General features: G+C 36.8%; 1 protein-coding gene and 1 long non-coding RNA gene across 6 annotated transcripts in view; one reads left to right on the forward strand and one right to left on the reverse strand.

Moving 5' to 3' along the window:
• Window positions 1-18,419, reverse strand: part of BTBD8 (BTB domain containing 8) — a 107,334-nt gene that overhangs the window by 48,081 nt on the left and 40,834 nt on the right. Inside the window, exon 1 of one of the 5 annotated variants that reach the window (XM_046000595.1) lies at window positions 14,836-14,979. The exons of the other annotated variants lie outside the window; for them this stretch is intronic. The gene's annotated coding sequence lies outside the window, so the exon portion shown is untranslated. Of the gene's footprint in view, window positions 1-14,835; window positions 14,980-18,419 lie in introns of those variants that run through there. 5 annotated transcript variants of the gene reach the window in all.
• The window catches only part of LOC123938910, a 78,907-nt gene that overhangs the window by 44,452 nt on the left and 16,036 nt on the right, over window positions 1-18,419 (forward strand). The gene's annotated exons all lie outside the window — the stretch shown is intronic.

An 18,419-nucleotide genomic window follows, 5' to 3' on the forward strand; every position in this document is an offset into this window, starting at 1 on the left:
AGGGGAGGGGAAAAAAACACAGGTAAACATTTATGTACTAAGCAAAATATAATTTTTATGAAACTCTACATCTTTTAAAAAATTTCTTATTTTTTATTAACATATAATGTATTATTTGTTTCAGGGATACAGGTCTGTGACACATCAGTCTTACACAATTCACAACATTCACCATAGCACATACCCTCCACATGTCTATAACCCAGCCACCCTATCCCTCCCCCCTACCCCCGAGCAAGCCTCAGTTTATTTCCTGAGATTAAGAGTCTCCTACAGTTTGTCTCCCTCCCTGGTCCCATCTTGTTTCATTTTTTTCCCTCCCTACCCCCCATGGCCCCTCACCCTATCTCTCAAATCCCTCATATCAGAGAGACCACATGATAATTGTCCTCCTCTGATTAACTTATTTCGCTTAGCACAAAATCCTCTAGTTCCATCCACGTCATTGCAAATGGCAAGATTTTGGGGTTTTGATGGCTGCATAGTATTCCATTGTATATATATACCACCTCTTCTTTATCCATTCATCAGTTGATGGACAACTAGGTTCTTTCCATAGTTTGGCTATTGTGGACATTGCTGCTATAAACATTTGGGTGCATGTGCCCTTTAAGATCACTCCATTTGTATCTTTAGGGTAAATACCCAGTAGTTCGATTGCTTGGCTGTAGGGCAGCTCTATTTTCAACTTTTTGAGGAACCTCCATGCTGTTTTCCAGAGTGGCTGCACCAGCCTGCATTCCCACCAACAGTGTAGGAAGGTTCCCCTGAAACTCTAAATCTTAACTCTTTAAACATAATAATCTAATTAAATTTAAAAAAATAATCTGTCTTATTTGTATTTACTGGTAGGATTATAATAATAATAAAAATTATAAACGTATATTTATACCTAAATTTTGTTTTGTTTTGTTTTTTAGAGAGAGAACACATGCATGAGTGGGGTGGAGAGGTGGAGGGAGAGGAGAAGGAGAGGAAGACAGAGAATCTTAGGAGGTTCCACACCCAGCAGGGAACCTGACATGGGACTTGATCTCACAAGCCTGAGATCATGACCTGAGCTGAAATCAAGAGTTGGACACAATCAATTGAGCCACCCAGGCACCATAATATACCTAAATATTTTGGTTATTTAATTAGAACATTAATTCCAATGTCTTTTTTATCTTTTTTATTTTTTCCTCTTAAAGCTCTTTACCTTTAATAGTGATTGAAACTGTTTTCATGAGTAAGAGTAATAAATTATTTGCAAATGGAGAAATAAAGAACAGAAGATGTTATTTAACATTTTAAGGGAGCATCAGTAAGAAAGGCACTAGAACCGTAAAGGTCCTGAGTTCAAGTTCAGAATTTACCCAATTGTGCTAAAGAAAAGTATCTTAGATGTGAGAAATAATAAAAAAGATATTTTCTTTTGAATTTCATTCTACCTTCTCATATACAATGTCCATTCATTCTTTAATTCAACAAATATGTATTGATTTCTATTTTGTGCTAGGCACTACTCTAAGTGCTAGGAATATAGCACTAAAGGAGATACACAGAACAATGTTATATTCTAGTGGAGAATGGTATGGAAGAATGGAGAGGTAGAAGGAGAAGAAAAATATGCTTCTGGCAATGGTTTACTAGGTTATCTCAGATCAACACTCCTGAAAACAGCTGGGGGAAAAAAGGGAAATACATATAAATATATACATACATAAACATACAGAAACTTTTTTAAGAAAGCAAGAATGATTTGAAGGCATCATGGTAGATTTTGAGACAAATTATAAGAGAGAAAACAAAAGAGCTGATCCAAGTTTTGTTTTGTTTTGTTTTTTTAAAGATTATTTACTTATTTGACAGAAAGAGAGAGAGAGAGAGATCACAAGGAGGCAGAGAGGCAGGCAGAGAGGGGGGAAGCAGGCTTCCTGCTGACCAGAGAGCCCAATGTGGGACTTGATCCCAGGACCCTGAGATCATGACCTGCGCCAAAGGCAGACACTCAACCTACTGAGCCACCCAGCGCCTCCCAAGTATTTTTTTTTTTTAAGATTTTATTTATTTGAGAGAGAGAGGCACTATGAGAGAGGGAACACAAGCAGAAGGATTGGGAGAGGGAGAAGCAGGCTTCCTGCTGAGCAGGAAGCCCTACGTGAGGCTTGATCCCAGGACCCTGGGATCATGACCTGAGCCAAAGGTATACGCTTACCAACTGAGCCACCCAGGTACCCCTGACCCAACTATTTTATGTAACTTTTTCCACTGAGGCAACTGCCAATATCTCTTATGAACACAGATGCAAAAATCCTTAACAAAATATTAGTAAACCAGATCCAATGATCACTCACTATGATCAAGTGGGATTTATTACTGAGATGCAAATGAAAGGGTGATTCAGTAACTGCAAATCAATCAAAGCAATACATCACATCAATACAAGATAGGATAAAATCCATATAATCATTTCAATAGATGCCAAAAAAGCATTTGACAAAGTATACCATCCATTCATGATAAAAACCCTCAAGAGAGTAGGTTTAGAGGGAACATACCTCAACATAAGGGCCGTACATAAAAAAACACACAGCCATCATCATACTCAATGGTGAGGGACTTTCCCCTAAGGTCAGGAACAAGACAAGGATGTCCATTCTCACCACTTTTATTAAACATAGTACTGAAAGTCCTGGTGACAGCAATCGGACAAGAAAAAGAAATAAAAGGCATCCATATTAACGAGGAATAAGTAAAACTGTCACTATTTGCAGATGACATACTACATATAGCAAACCCTAAAGACTCCACCAAAAATCTATTAGAACTGATAAATGAATTCAGTAAGGTCACAGGACATATAATCATTATACAGAAATCCACTGCATTTCTATACACTACTAATGAAGTATCAGAAAGAGAAGCAAGAAAACAATCCCATTTATAATTGTAGTAAAAATAGTAAAAGATACCTAGGAATAAACCAAACCAAAGAGGTGAAACACCTGTACTCTGAAAACTATAAAACACTGAAAACAGAAACTGAAGACAACAACAACAACAAAAAAGGAAAGATTCTCCATGCTCATGGATTGGATGGACAAATATTATTAAAATGTCTAGGGGTGCCAGGGTGGCTCAGTCGTTAGGCATCTGTCTTTGGCTCAGGTCATAATCCTGGGGCTTGGGATCGAGCCCCACATCAGGCTCCCTGCTCAGTGAAGAGTGTGCTTCTTCCTCTCCCACTCCCCCTGCTGTGTTCCCTCTCTCGCTGTCTCCCCGTCAAATAAATAAATTAAATTAAAAATAAAAAATCTTAAAATGCCTGTACTACCCAAAGCAATCTACAGATTTAATGCAATCCCTATCAAAATACCAATAGCATTTTTCACTAAATTCAAACAAATAATCTTAAATGTATATGAAACTACAAAAGACCCCTATTAGACAAAGCAATTCTGAAAAAGAAGAAAACTGAAGGTATGACAATCCCAGACTTCAAGATATACTATAAAGCTGTAGTAATCAAAAGAGTGTGGTACTGGAAAAATTAGACAAATAGATCAATGGAACAGAATAGAGAACATAGAAATAAACCCATGATTAATCTGGACAAGGATTAATTTTCAACAAGGGAGACAAGAATATATAATGGGAAAAAAGTCTCTTCAAAAAAATGATGTTGGGGAAATGGGACAGCTACAAGCCAAAGAATGAAACTGGACCACTTTCTCACACCATAAAAAAAATTAACTCAAAACAGATTAAGGACTTAAAAGTGAGACCTGAAAATCCTAGAAAAAAAAGAGAAGTGAGATCATGAAAGTCCTAGAAGAAAGCACAGGAAGTTAAATACTCTGACCTCGGCCATAGCTATATTTTTCTAGCTATGTCTCCTGAGGCAAGAGAAACAAAAGCAAAAATAAACTACTGGGACTACATGAAGATAAAAAACTTCCACACAGCAAAGAAAACAATCACCAAAACTAAAAGACAACCTATGGAATGGGAGAAGATATTTGCAAATAACTAACAAAAAGTATCCAAAATACATAAAGAACTTACACAATTCAACACCCAAAAAAGCAAACAATCCAAGTTAAAAATGAACAGAAGACATGAACAGACACTTCTACAAAGATGTCTAGATAACCAACAGACACATGAGAACATGCTCAATAGCACCCATTAGCAGGGAAATAGAAATCAAAACCACAGTGACACATCACCTCACACCTGTCAGAACGACTAAAATAAAAAACAAGAGAAACAACAAGTGTCAGCAAGGATATGCAGAAAAAGAACCTCATGCACTGTTGATGGGAACACAAGCTGGTACAACCACTGTGGAAAACAATATGGAGGGTGTTCAAAAAGTTAAAAATAGAGCGACCCTAAAATCCAGCAATTACTCTAGTAGGTATTTACCCAGGAATACAGAAATGCTAATTCAAAGGGACACAAGCACCCCAATGTTTAAAGCAGTATTTTCTACAATAACCAAATTATGGAAGCAGCCCAAGTTTTCACTGATAGATTAATGGATAAAGAAGAGGTATATATATTATTTAATGGGAATGACATCTTACCATTGGCAACAACATGGATGGCGCTAGACAGTGTTAATGCTAAGTCAAATAAGCCAGCTGGAGAAAGACAAATACTGTATGATTCCACTCATACGCGGAATTTAAGAAACAAAACAAAGGGGAAAAAAGGACACAAACCAAAAAACAGACCATTAACTATAGAGAACAGACGGCTACCAGAGGGGTGGAAGAGAGGAAGATGACTGAAGTAGGTGAAGGGGATTAACAGTACAACTTACCATGATGAGCACTGAGTAATGCACAGAATTGTTGAATCACTATATTGTACACCTGAAACTAATATAACACTATATGATAACTACAGCAGAAATAAAATTTTTAAATTTTTAAAAATTAAAAAAAAACTAATCAAATGGATTTTTAACTGTCTGAATTTGATTATATGTGAATTCTAAACATAAGAAACTTAACTGTAAGAAAAGAATAAAAATAAAACCTACTTAAGAAAGAAAATTACAGGCTAAGATGATTTCCCCAGTAAAGTCAAATAAACATTTAAAGAAGATATAAAATCAATCATCCTCAAATAAATTTTTTTTCCATTTTATTTATTTTTTCAGCATAACAGTATTCATTCTTTTTGCACAACACCCAGTGCTCCATGCAAAACGTGCCCTCCCCATTACCCACCACCTGTTCCCCCAACCTCCCACCCCTGATCCTTCAAAACCCTCAGGTTGCCCCAACCTCCCACCCCTGACCCTTCAAAACCCTCAGGTTGTTTTTCAGAGTCCATAGTCTCTTATGGTTCTCCTCCCCTCCCCAATGTCCATAGCCCGCTCCCCTTCTCCCAATCCCACCTCCCCCCAGCAACCCCCAGTTTGTTTTGTAACAAGATGGGATTGGGAGGGAGACAAACCATAAATGACTCTTAATCTCACAAATCATCCTCAGATAAATTTTTATTAAAAATAAAATGGAAGAAAAAGAAGAAATACTTTTCAACTCATTTTATGAAGCCAACATAATCTTGAGACCTAAATCTAACAAGAATAATACAAAAAAGGAAAATCATGGGTCAACTTGTCTCAGAAATATAGATGAAAATATATTCAACAAAATATTAGCAAGCTGAATCCAGCAATAAATGCATTGAATATCATAATCAAGTTGAAATTATTATAGGAATGCAAGATTGCTTTAATATTTCAGATTCAAGCAATGTAATCTAGCATATTAACAAAATAAAGGAGAAAAACTGTGATCATTAAAATAGATGCAGAAAAGCATTTGACAAAATTCACCAATTTATGACTTTAAAAATTTAGGCAATTCCAATCAAAATCTCAGAAAGCTATTCTATAGATATTGACAAAGTGATTCTAAAATTTTATTGGGGTGCCTGGGTGGCTCAGTAGGCTAAATCCTCTGCCTTCAGCTCGGGTCATGATATCGAGCCCCACATCAGGCTCTCTGCTCAGAAGGGAGCCTGCTTCCTCATCTCTCTCTGCCTGTCTCTCTGCCTACTTGTAATCTCTGTCAAATAAATAAATAAAATCTTTTAAAAGAAAGTTGAAAATTTATATTAGAGGGGTGCCTGGGGTGGCTCAGTCAGTGAAGCATCTGCCTTTGGCTCAGGTAATGATCCCAGGGTCCTGGGATGGAGCCCCATGTGGGGCTTCCTGCTTAGCAGAAAGTCTGCTTCTCCCACCCCCTCTGCCTCTCCTCCTACCTCGTGTGCACTCTCTGTCTCACTCGTTCATTCTCACTCTATTTCAAATAAATAAAATCTTTTTTAAAATTAAATAAAATTTATATGGAAAGGCAAAAAAACAAAAATAGTCAATACAAAACTGGAGAGGAAGAACAAAGTTGGAGGATTCCGACTACCTGATTTCAAGAGAAACTATATAGTTAACGGTACTCGTGACATCATGTACTGTTGAAGGAAAAGACGCATAGATCAGAGGCCAGAAACAGATCTACACTAATATAGTTAACTGAGTTTTGACAAAAGCACCATGGCAATTTAATGGAGAAAGGATAGTCTTTTCAAGAAATGGTTCCAGAACAATTGGACATCCACATACAAAAAAATAAACCTAGACACAGACCTTTTACTTACACAAAAGTTAACTCAAAATTCATCAGAGGTCTAAATATAAAATACAAAACCCTAAACTTCCAGAAGAAGACATAGGATCTTGGGTTTGGTGATGAATTTAGATACAATATTAAAGTACAAAGAAAATAAAGAAAAGAAAAGAAAAAGGAAAAGGAAAAGAAAGAAAGAAAAGAAAAAGAAAAAACTGTTAAGTTCAATTTTATTAAAATTAAAAACTTAACTGAGGGCTGCTGTGAGGGGAGAGACAGAGTAGCTGGGTGATGGACATTAGGGAGGGTATGTGCTATGGTGAGTGCTGTGAATTGTGTAAGACCGATGATTCACAGACCTGTACCCCTGAAACAAATAATACATTATATGTTAATTTTTTTTTTTTAAGATTTTTATTTATTTATTTATTTATCTGACAGAGAGAGATCACAAGTAGACAGAGAGGCAGGCAGAGAGAGAGAGAGGGAAGCAGGCTTGCTGCTGAGCAGAGAGCCCGATGCGGGACTCAATCCCAGGACCCTGAGATCATGACCTGAGCCGAAGGCAGTGGCCCAACCCACTGAGCCACCCAGGCGCCCCTATATGTTAATTTTTTTAAAAAGTAGAACTCAATGGAAAAAGAAATTAAAAACTTTAGCAGGGCAACTACAATCAGTAATATCTTATTATATATTTGAAAGTTGCCAAAAAAGTAGATCTTAAAAGTTTTCACCACAAGAGCAAAAAAAATTTTTTGTAACTTTGATGATGATGGATAGTAACTAGATTTGGTGATCACTTCACTATGTATACAAATACTGAATGATAATATTGAACACCTTTGAAACAAATAAAATATGTCAACTTCAACTCAACAAAAAAATTTTAAACTTGCTCTGTAAATGACACTGTTAAGAGAATGAAGATAAGTCTCAGGGAGGAAGTAGTGGCAAATCACATTTCAGATAAAGGACTTCCATCCAAAATATAAAAGAACTCCTAAAATTCAACATTTGACAACAACAACCTACTTTAAAATAGGCAAAAGATATGAAAAAAAAAAAAAAAAACTCCCAATGATATACAGATGGCAAATAATCATGTGAAAAGATCCTCAAGATGCTTTGTCATTAGGGAAAAAGTAAAATGAGGGCACCTGGCTAGTGTGGTCAGTAAAGCATGTGACTCTTTTTTTTTTTTTTTTTTTTTTTTTTTTTAAAGATTTTATTTATTTATTTGACAGAGAGAGAGATTACAAGTAGGCAGAGAGGCAGACAGAGAGAGGAGGAAGCAGGCTCCCCGCGGAGCAGAGAGCCCGATGCGGGGCTCGATCCCAGGACCCTGAGATCATGACCTGAGCCGAAGGCAGCGGCCCAATCCACTGAGCCACCCAGGCGCCCCAAGCATGTGACTCTTGATCTCAGGGTTGTGAGTTCAAGCCCCATTTTGGGCATGGAATCTACTTAAAATTTTTAAAAAGTTAAAAAAAAAAAAAAAAGTAAAATGAGATACCAGTACACAGAATGACTGAATACCAAAAAACCGACAATATCAATTCCTGATGAAGATGAGGACCAAAAGGAACTCTCACTACTGCCAGTAGAAATACAAGTTGGGGGTGCCTCAGTGGCTCAGTCGATTAAGTGACCGATTCTTGATTTTGGCTCAGGTCATGATTTCAGGGTCGTGAGATCAAGCCCCAAATCAGGCCCCCTCTGGGCATGGAGCCTGCTTAAGGTTCTCTTTCTCTCTTCCTCTGTCCCTCCCTGACCCCCCACTCTTGGGTATGCTTTCTATCTCTCTCTCACCCTCTCTCAAATAAATATAAAGAAAGAAAGAAAGAAATCCAACTGGTACAGGCACTTTGAAAGATAGTTTGGCAGTTTCTTACCAAATTGAACATAATCTTACCATATATGGTCTGACAATCACACTCCTGGGTATTCAACCATCTGATGTGAAAATTATGGCCATGCAAAAACCTGCACACAAATGTCTACAACTTTATTCATAATCACCAAGTCTAAGGCAACCATAAAGTCCCTCAATAGGTAAATCACTAAACTGTGATATATTATTAACAACAGAATATTACTCAGTGATAATAAAGGAATTAGGTCTGAAACCACACAAAAACATGGATGAATCTTAAATGCATATTACTAAGCAACAGAAATGTAACTGAAAAGGTTACATGCTGTTTGATTGTATTATATGACATTCTGGAAAAGTTAAAACTGTAAAGACAGTTTTAAAAATTACCAGAAATTTGGAGAGGGCATCAAACACAGGGAAATTTTAGTTGAAACTATTCTGTGTAGTAGTGTAATGGTAGGTGTAGCACAATATGCATTTATAAAACCTATGAAACTTTACAGCACAAATGAACCTTAATGTACATAAATTAAAACAAAAACACTTCAGAGGTGGTCAGGGGACCCTAGGGTGAAATGTAGACATGACAGAAGAATCTAACTGCATATAAATACATGAAATAACCTCACTGAAGGGAGTAGAAAAGAAAGGTCCTGGCCTAAATAACTTTGGAAATGAGTAGAGACTATAAGAATAAAGACAAAGAAACACTGTACTCCAGTTTGTGAAGTTATTTCGCACGAAGTAAGAATTAACAGTTCTGAAACCATTATATGTGAATACTGGAATTGAAGAATTAAGTACTAGATATTGGATGATGAAAGCCAAGTTTGTTACTGCTACAGAAGATTAAGATGAGTAAGAGAGTAGACTAGGATGATCTGCGTGATGGCAGATTAGTGTTGGAGACATCAATATGAATTTATATTTAGCTTAATATAAAGATGGATTCAGGGGGCACCTGGGTGGCTCAGTTGGTTAAACATCTGCCTTTGGTTCAGGTCATGATCCCAGGGTGCTGGGATCAAGCACTGCATTGGGCTCCCCGATCAGTGGGGAGCCTCTTTCACCCTGCTTGTGTGCTCATGTTCTCTGTCAAATAAATAAATAAAATCTTTTTTAAAAAGATTGATTCATATAGAAATATTTATAGTTATGTGCATATATGCAGGTTAGTATATATACATATATTTCTTTGCTCTATCAGCTGAGAGACCTAAAAGAATCAGCAACAAGCATACCCAGTACCCGGATATTAGTTTCTAATACCATCAGAATAAAAGAACCAGGGTTAATTAGAGAAATGGTTGGTTCTAGGACATATGAGCTTAGAGCATTTTTATTGTCAAAAAAATAACGAAATACTTCACACACACACGCACACACACACAATGATGTTGGGGGGAGATGTCAAAGGGACACAAAAACAAATTGAAAGAGGTCCTATAGCTAAAGCTGGAATAATTTCAGCAACAAAATAAATAAGCCAAAGAACAAAATAAATATTAATCCATACTGATATACAGAAATGATTAAATAAATAAATGGGGAGAAAGAGGCAAATTTCTTATGCAAAAGAATTCCAAATAATTTAGATAGACACTATGCCCTCAAGTAGATAAGCCATAACTCCCATTCCTTAAGTGTGGCCTATGTACAGTTACTTCTTTCCAGAGAATACAGTGTGCAAATGGGAGATAGGTTGGAAGTAACTTTGGGGATGGTGATGAGAATAACTTTACAGTGCAAAAATTTTTTAAAAACTACTGTAGCTAGATGAACAAGGTTAACATAAACAGTGATAAGTCATAATGATTACACATACCCACGAAATGATGTAGTAAGAATGACACTTTATCCTTTTGAACTTCCTCACCAAAACCTATAACCTAGTTAATGTTGAAAAAAATCAGATAAACTCCAATTGAGGAACATTTCTACAAAATACTTGCCCAGAGCTCAAACTGTCAAGGTCATCAGAAACAAGCAAAGTCTATGAACTGTTAGAGCCAAGAGAAGCCTAAGGAGACATGACCACTAAATATAATGTGGCATCCTAGATGGGACCCCAGGGGAATAAAGGACACTAGGCAAAAATTAAAGAATTCTGAATAAACTATGAACTTTAGTTAATAATAATGTCCCAATATTGGTTCATTAATTGTAACAAATGTACTATTCTAAATGTATATATAAGATGTTAACAATATGGGAAATGAGTGTAGATGCATATGAAAATTCTCTGTACTCTTCCCAGTTTTTCTGTAAATTTAAAATTGTTCTAAGAAATAAAGTATATTAAGAAAAAAACTAGGGATTCTTCTTCCACTTTTGAAAGATAACTTTTCTATATTAACAAGGAGAATAGTGAATAAAAGAATATAATTTGACACTGGGGGGAGAAAGGCAGTACAGGACTGATCCTTAAGAGAAGGAAAACCAGTAAGATACGCCTTACAGTTATGATGCTTTTTCTTTCTAGAAACAATTTCTAGGTCATGGCACAGGGAGTATAAACACAGGAGGAGCCTGGTTGTCTTACTGAGTTGAGAAGACTAATATAGGAGCTTCAGAAGGATGAGTCAGCTGGAATTTATGGGGCACGGTACTATGGAAGCAGGAGTTATAAGAAAAAAGAGATCCAGAAATTAGAGGACTTAGTTTTGTCTGAATATTATCTACACATACACAGGGTAAAGATCCAGGAAACCAGGCAAAGAATAAAGGCCAGGGAGCTGGTTGACATTCAAGTTCCTTCTAGCCAGAATTGAATTACTGGAGCACTAAGGAAAGCTCCCAAAAGAGTCAATCCCAGTAGAAGAGCTATACAGCATTTAGAGAATAGGCAACTCTAGATATACTTCAACACAATTTAAAAACAAGTCTCATAAAGATAAAGCTGATCTATAATAACTAAATTACCTATTAGAACATACTTCAACACTTTTTAAAGACACACAACAAAATTCAAACAGTCTAACAATATAATGTTTAGTATGTAATAAAAAATGCTAGGTATGTAAAAAAAGTAGCAAATATTAACTATAACCAGGAGAAAAAGCAGTCAAGAGAAGCAGACCCAGAAATGAAAGAGATGATGGAATTAGCAAACAAAGCATTTCATTTATTTATTTTTTGAAGAGAAAGAGAGTGAATAAGTATGCATAAGTGGGGAGGGGGTAAGGGAGAGGAAGAGAGAGAATCCTAAGCAGGCTCTACACCCAGCATGAAGCGTGACAAGAGGCTTGATCTCACAACTCTGAGATCACAACTGGAGCTGAAACAAAGAGTCAAACACTTAATCAACTGAGTCACCCAGATGCCCCTGGATAAAGCATTTTAAAAAGCTATCATAGATATGCTCAAGGATTTTATTAATAAGGAAAATAATAAAGGGAAAAAAAGAAACATTTAAGGAAAAAGAAACTTTATAGCAGAAATACACAATATCTGAATGAGGAAATTCAAATTAGAAACTAAAATAGAAAATATTAATGTACCTCTGTACACAGCAACACAAATTATCCAAATAAAACATAGAAAGAGAAAGAAGAAACTTAAAAAAAAAAAAAAAAAGCTTACGTGAGCTATGGAACTAACATACATATAATTGGAGTCCCATGTGTAAGGAGAGAAAGAAGGGGATTGTAAGACAATCTGAAAAAATGATTTTTGTAAATTTTCCGAATTTCACAAAAACCACAAACCCGAAGATCCAAGAAGCTCAATAAATCATAAGCAGGATAAACATAAAGAAAAACACAAGGTATATCATAATGAAATTGCTGAAAACTATAATGAACTTGCTGAAGACTAATTATAAGGGAAAAAAGCTTTTAAAGCAGTCAGGGAAAAAAGGCACATGGCATATTGATAAGCAAAACTAGGCATGATGTAAGAGACAGGTAACAATAAAATTACATCTGTAAAGCCCTGGAAGAAATAAAAAATTGCCAATTTGTAATTCTAAATCCAGCAAAAATATCTTTCAAAAATGAAGTCTAAATGAAGACCTTTTCTAGATAAAAGCCAAGAAAAGTCATTAACAAGTTGACCTGTATTACAAGAAATTTAAACAAAGTTCTTCAAACCTAAGGAAAATTTTAACAGAAACGTAGACTTAATACAAGACTGAAAGTGCAAGAGATGGTAGTATGTGGATAAACTTAAATTTCCTCATTAAAACAAAATTACCTAGGGGCAGCTGGCTCAGTCAGTTAAGCATCAGATTCTTGATTTCAGCTCAGGTCATAATCTCAAGATTGTGAGATCAAGCCACGTGTCAGCTCTAGGCTCAGCATGGAGACTGCTTGAGTTTCTCTCCTTCTCCCTCTGCCCCTCCCCTCACTTGCATTCTCTCTCTCTCTCATATTCTCTCATTCTCAAATAAATAAAATTACATAAAAGATAATTATTTTAAAAAATAATTACAATTTATGGTGGGGTTTAGAATATATATAGAAGTGAAATGTATGGCTGCAATAGCATAAAGAATAAGAGGGGGGAAAGGTCCTAATGTTATATGTGAAGATGTATAATATTAACTGAACATAAATGATAAGGTAACAATACATATTGTAAATACTAGAGCAACTACTAATAAAGATAATACACAGACACATAATGGCTAATATGTCAACAGTGGAAATAAACTGTAATTAAAAATTTTTTAATCCAATTAATACATTAGAAAGGAAGAAAAAGAAGAAAAAGACAACAAAGGAAAAAAATAGTAAATGGTAGTCTCAAACCACAACATAACAACATTACAGTAAATGGTATAAATTATCCAATTAAAAGGAAATTATGAGACCAGTAAGACATATGCTGTCTATAAAAAATTTTAAGGCATTTTAAATATAAAGACACAGAGAGTTTAAAAGTAAAAGGATGGAAAAGGACACATCACATAAACAAACAGTAACCATAAGAAATCTAGAGTGGGGGCACCTGGGTGGCTCAATGGGTTAAAGCCTCTGCCTTTGGCTCAGGTCATGATCCCAGGGTCCTGGGATCGAGCCCCACATTGGGCTCTCTGCTCAGCAGGGAGCCTGCTTTCCCCCTCTCTCTGCCTGCCTCTCTGCCTACTTGTGATCTCTCTGTCAAATAAATAAATTAATTAAATCTTTAAAAAGAAAAAAAAAGAAATCTAGAGTGGGACACTAAGTAGAATTATTGTAGCAATCATTTTGCAATATATACAAATACTGAATCAATGTTATACACCTGAAACTAATATAATGTCAACTATGCCTCAATTAAAAAAATAGAGCTTCATAATACATGCAGCAAAAACTAAGAGAACTGAAGGGAGAAATAGGAAAATCATGATTACACTTAGAAACCTTCTCAGTAACAAACAGAGCATGTAGACGAAGTCAGTTAAGGATATGCAAGACTTCAATAACAGTATCAACCTATTTGACATCTCTAAGATCCGTCCACCCCAGCAAAGCAGAAGACACAGTCTTTTCAGGTACATGTGGAACATTCACTAAGATCCATATGTACTTGAAAAGAATGCAAATCTCAATCTCAGCATAAAACATAGTACCTGGTGGGGCACCTGGGTGGCTCAATGGGTTAAAGCCTCTGCCTTCGGCTCAGGTCATGATCCCAGGGTCCTGGGATCGAGCCCCACATCGGGCTCTCTGCTCAGTGGCGAGCCTGCTTCCCCCCTCTCTCTCTGCCTGCCTCTCTGCTATTTGTGATCTCTCTCTGTCAAATAAATAAATAAAATCTTGAAAAAAAATAGTACCTGGTATATAATCAATGCTTAATAATTCTTAATGAAGAATGCTATTAGAATTTTATCCTTCTATTTACTTTCTCTGATTATGCCTAATGATAATGATATGCAGGCACACATAGGAGGTATAAAGGGTTCAGTTACAGACCACCACAATAAAAGCAAAAAGCTGGGCGCCTGGGTGGCTCAGTGGGTTAAGCCGCTGCCTTCAGCTCAGGTCATGATCTCGGGGTCCTGGGATCGAGTCCCACATCAGGCTCTCTGCTCAGCGGAGAGCCTGCTTCCCTTCCTCTCTTTCTGCCTGCCTCTCTTGTGATTTCTCTCTGTCAAATAAATAAATCTTTAAAAAAATAAATAAATAAAAGCAAAAAGCTTTGGTAGTAACTTCCTAGGCTGCAGTGCAGTTCTGAGGGAAATCAGCAGACTGTTAGAATTTTTTGGTTTCCTAATGCATATAAAAGTTATGTTTACATGATACTGCAGTCTGTTAAGTATATATTATGACAATTAATAGTGTATGTTTATTATATGTAATATACATATATAAAATACATAATGCTATTAGGTCTAAACAATATACTCACCTTAATTTAAAAATACTTTAATGCTAAAAAATGCTTTCATCTGAGCTTTCAGTGAGTTGTAAACTTTTTTGCTGGTGGAGGGTCTTGCCTTGATGTTAATGGCTGCTGACTGGTCAGGGTGGTGGTTCCTGATGGTTAGGTTGGTTGTGGCAATTTCCTAAAATAAGACAATGAAGTCTGCTGCAACAATTGATATTTTTACCTTTTCCTATGAATCACTAGTGTTCTTAACAGCATCTAGAATGGTGAATTCTTTCCAGAGGTCTTCAACGAACTTCGCCCATCCATCAGAGGAATCACTGTCTATAACAACTACAGCCTTATATAATAATATATATTATATATATTATATTTAATGTAATATATAATAATTTTTTATTAATTTTTTAAAAGATTTTTTTAAAAGATTTATTTATTTGACAGAGAGAGAGAGAGAGAGAGACTGCACGCATGAGCACAAGCAGGGGGAGCTATAGGCAGCGGGACAGGGAGAAGCAGGCTCCCCGCTGAGCAGGGAGCCCGATGTGGGGCTCGATCCCAGGCTCCTGGGATCATGACCTAAGCTTAAGGCAGATGCTTAACTGACTGAGCCATCCAGGCATCCTTATAATAATTTCTTACATAATAAGACTTAAAAGTTAAAATGACTCCTTGATCATAGTGGATCACCTGCTAAGTCATACTTCAACACTCTTTTTAAAGATAGACAACAAAATTAAAACACTCAACAACATAACATTCAGTATGTAATAAAAAAAATTCTAGGTATGTAAAGAAGTAGCAAATTTTAACTATAAACAGGACAAAATCAGTCAATAGAAGCATACCCAGAAATGAAAGAGATGATGGAATTAGCAGATAAAGCATTTTTTTCTTAAAAGAGAGCAAGTAAGTGCACAGGAGTGGAGGAGTGGGGTGAGGGGAGAGAGAGAGAGGCATGTTGTGCTAGCAGTCATGAAAACAACATTAATCTGGTTGTACATCTCTATCAGAGTTCCTGGGTGATCAGGTGCATTGTTCAATGAGTAGCAATATTTTAAAAGAAACTTTTTTTTTCCTGAAGAGAGATACTCTATCGACAAGAGTCATTCTATTCTTTGAAGCTTTGAAGCCATGCATGACTTCTCCACTCTAGCCAAGAAAGTCCTAGGTTAACCTTCATCTTTTTAATAACTTTTAGCCTCAAATTCTTATTTAAATTCCAACTAGTTAACATATAGTGTATTATTAGTTTCAGTAGAATTTAGGGATTTATCACTTACACAAAAACCCAGCGCTCATCACAAGTGCCCTCCTTAATAGCCATCATTCATTTAACCCATCCTCCACCTACCTCCCCTCTAATAATCCTCAGTTTGTTCTCTATAATTAAGAACCTGTTTTCTGGTTTACCTCTCTTCCCCCACCCCCACCATGTTCACACGTTTCACTTCCTAAATTCCACATATGAGTGAAATCATATGGTTATTTGTCTTTCTCTGACTTCCCTTGCTGAGCACAATACTCTAGCTCCATCTCTGTCATTGTAAATGGCAAGCTGTCATGCTTTCCGATGGCTGGGTAATATTTCATTGTGTACATATATACCACATCTTCTTTACCACCAGTCAATGGACATTTGGGCTCTTTCCATAATTTGGCTATTGCTGATAATGCTGCCATAAACAGTAGGGTACACGTACCCCTTCAAATCTGTATTTTTGCATCCTTTGGGTAAATACCTAGTACTGCAATTGCTGGATCGTAGAGAAGTACTATTTTTAACTTTTTGAGGAACATTATAGATAGTATAGAGATACTGTCTTCCAGAGTAGCTGCAATAGTTTGCATTTTGACCACCACTATAAGAGTTCCCCTTTCTCTGCATCTTCACCAACATCTGTTGTTTCCTGTATGTTAAATCTTAGCCATTCTGACAGTTGGTATCTCATTGCAGTTTTGATCTGTATTTCCCTGATGATGAGTTACGTTGAGCACCTTTTTTTTTTCTTTAAGATTGTATTTGTTCATTTGACAGACAGAGATCACAAGCAGGCGGAGAGGCAGGCAGAGAGAGGGAGGAGGAAGCAGGCTCCCTGCTGAGCAGAGAGCCCGATGTGGGGCTCGATCCCAGGACCCTGGGATCATGACCTGAGCCAAAGGCAGAGGCTTTAACACACTGAGCCACCCAGGTGCCCTGAGCATCTTTTTATGTATCTGTCAGTCATCTTTATGTCTTTGGAAAAATGCCAATTCATGTCTTCTGCCCATTTCTTAACTGGATTATTTGGTTTGGGGGAGTTAAATTTGACATGTTCTTTACAGATTTTGGATACTAACCCTTTAACAGATATGTCATTTGCAAATATGATTGTATCTTCTTCCAATAGAATAAAATCTGTGAAAATCTGTGGTTTAGTGTAGCCATCTTCCTGAATTATCTTAGCTAGATCTTCTGTATAACTTGCTGCAGCTTCTACATCAGCACCGTGTGTTTCACCTTGCACTTTCATGTTATGAAGGCAGTTTCTTTCCTTCAACCTCATGAACAAACATCCACTAGCTTCAAAATTTTCCTCTGCAGCTTTCTCACCTCTTTAAGTCGTCACAGAATTGAAGAAAGTTAGGGCCTTGCTCTGAATTAAGCTTTGGCTTAAGGGAATGTGATGGCTGGTTTGAGCTTCATCCAGACCACTAAGTTTCTCCATATCAAAAATAAGGCTGTTTTGCTTCACATTTGTTTATTCACTGGAGTACAACTTTTAATTTCCTTCAAGAACTTTTCCTTGGCATTTACAACTTGGCTAAGTGTTTGGCACAAGAGGCCTAGCTTTCAGCCTGGCTTGGCTTTCAGCATGCCTTTCTCACTAAGCTTAATTATTTCTAGCTTTTGATTTAAAGTGAGAGATGTCCAACTCTTCCCTTCACTTGAATACTTAGAGCCCATTGTAGTGTTACTAACTGGCCTAATTTCAATATTGTTGTGCCTCAGGGAATAGGGAGGCCTGAGGAAAGGGAGAAAGACTAGGGAATGGCTGATTGGGGGAGAAGTCAGAACAAACATAACATGTATCAATTAAGTTGGCCATGTTATATGGGTGCAGTTTGTGGCACCCCAGCACAATTATAATAACATCAAAAAATCACTGATCACAGATCACCACAACAAATAATGAAAAAAACCTGAAATATTGCAAAAATTATCAAAATGTGACACAGAGACATGAAGTCAGCAAATGCAGTTGGGAAAGTGGCACTGATAGACTTATTTGCTGCAGGGTTGCCAGAAACCTTCAGTTTATAAAAAACAAAACAACAACAAAAAACCCATACTATCTACAAAGCACAATAAAGCCAAATGCAATAGAAAGAGGTATGTGTAAATATATAGCATGTCATGACTTACATGTATGGCAGTCTCTGATCTTTGACTGCATAAGTGACCAATGGCCCCAGCAGAGCACTCTGCATTCAGTACCACATGGGTCCCAAGGCCACTTTCTCATAGGCTGTTCCCTGACAGTGACTGAGCACATCAGTGACAATAGGCAGGCCTATTTCAGAGAAACAGGGCCTTTTCTGATGGGTGACTTTGGCCCGGGAAC

Source organism: Meles meles, chromosome 1, assembly GCF_922984935.1.
Source record: "Meles meles chromosome 1, mMelMel3.1 paternal haplotype, whole genome shotgun sequence".
Taxonomy (NCBI): Eukaryota; Metazoa; Chordata; class Mammalia; order Carnivora; family Mustelidae; genus Meles; species Meles meles.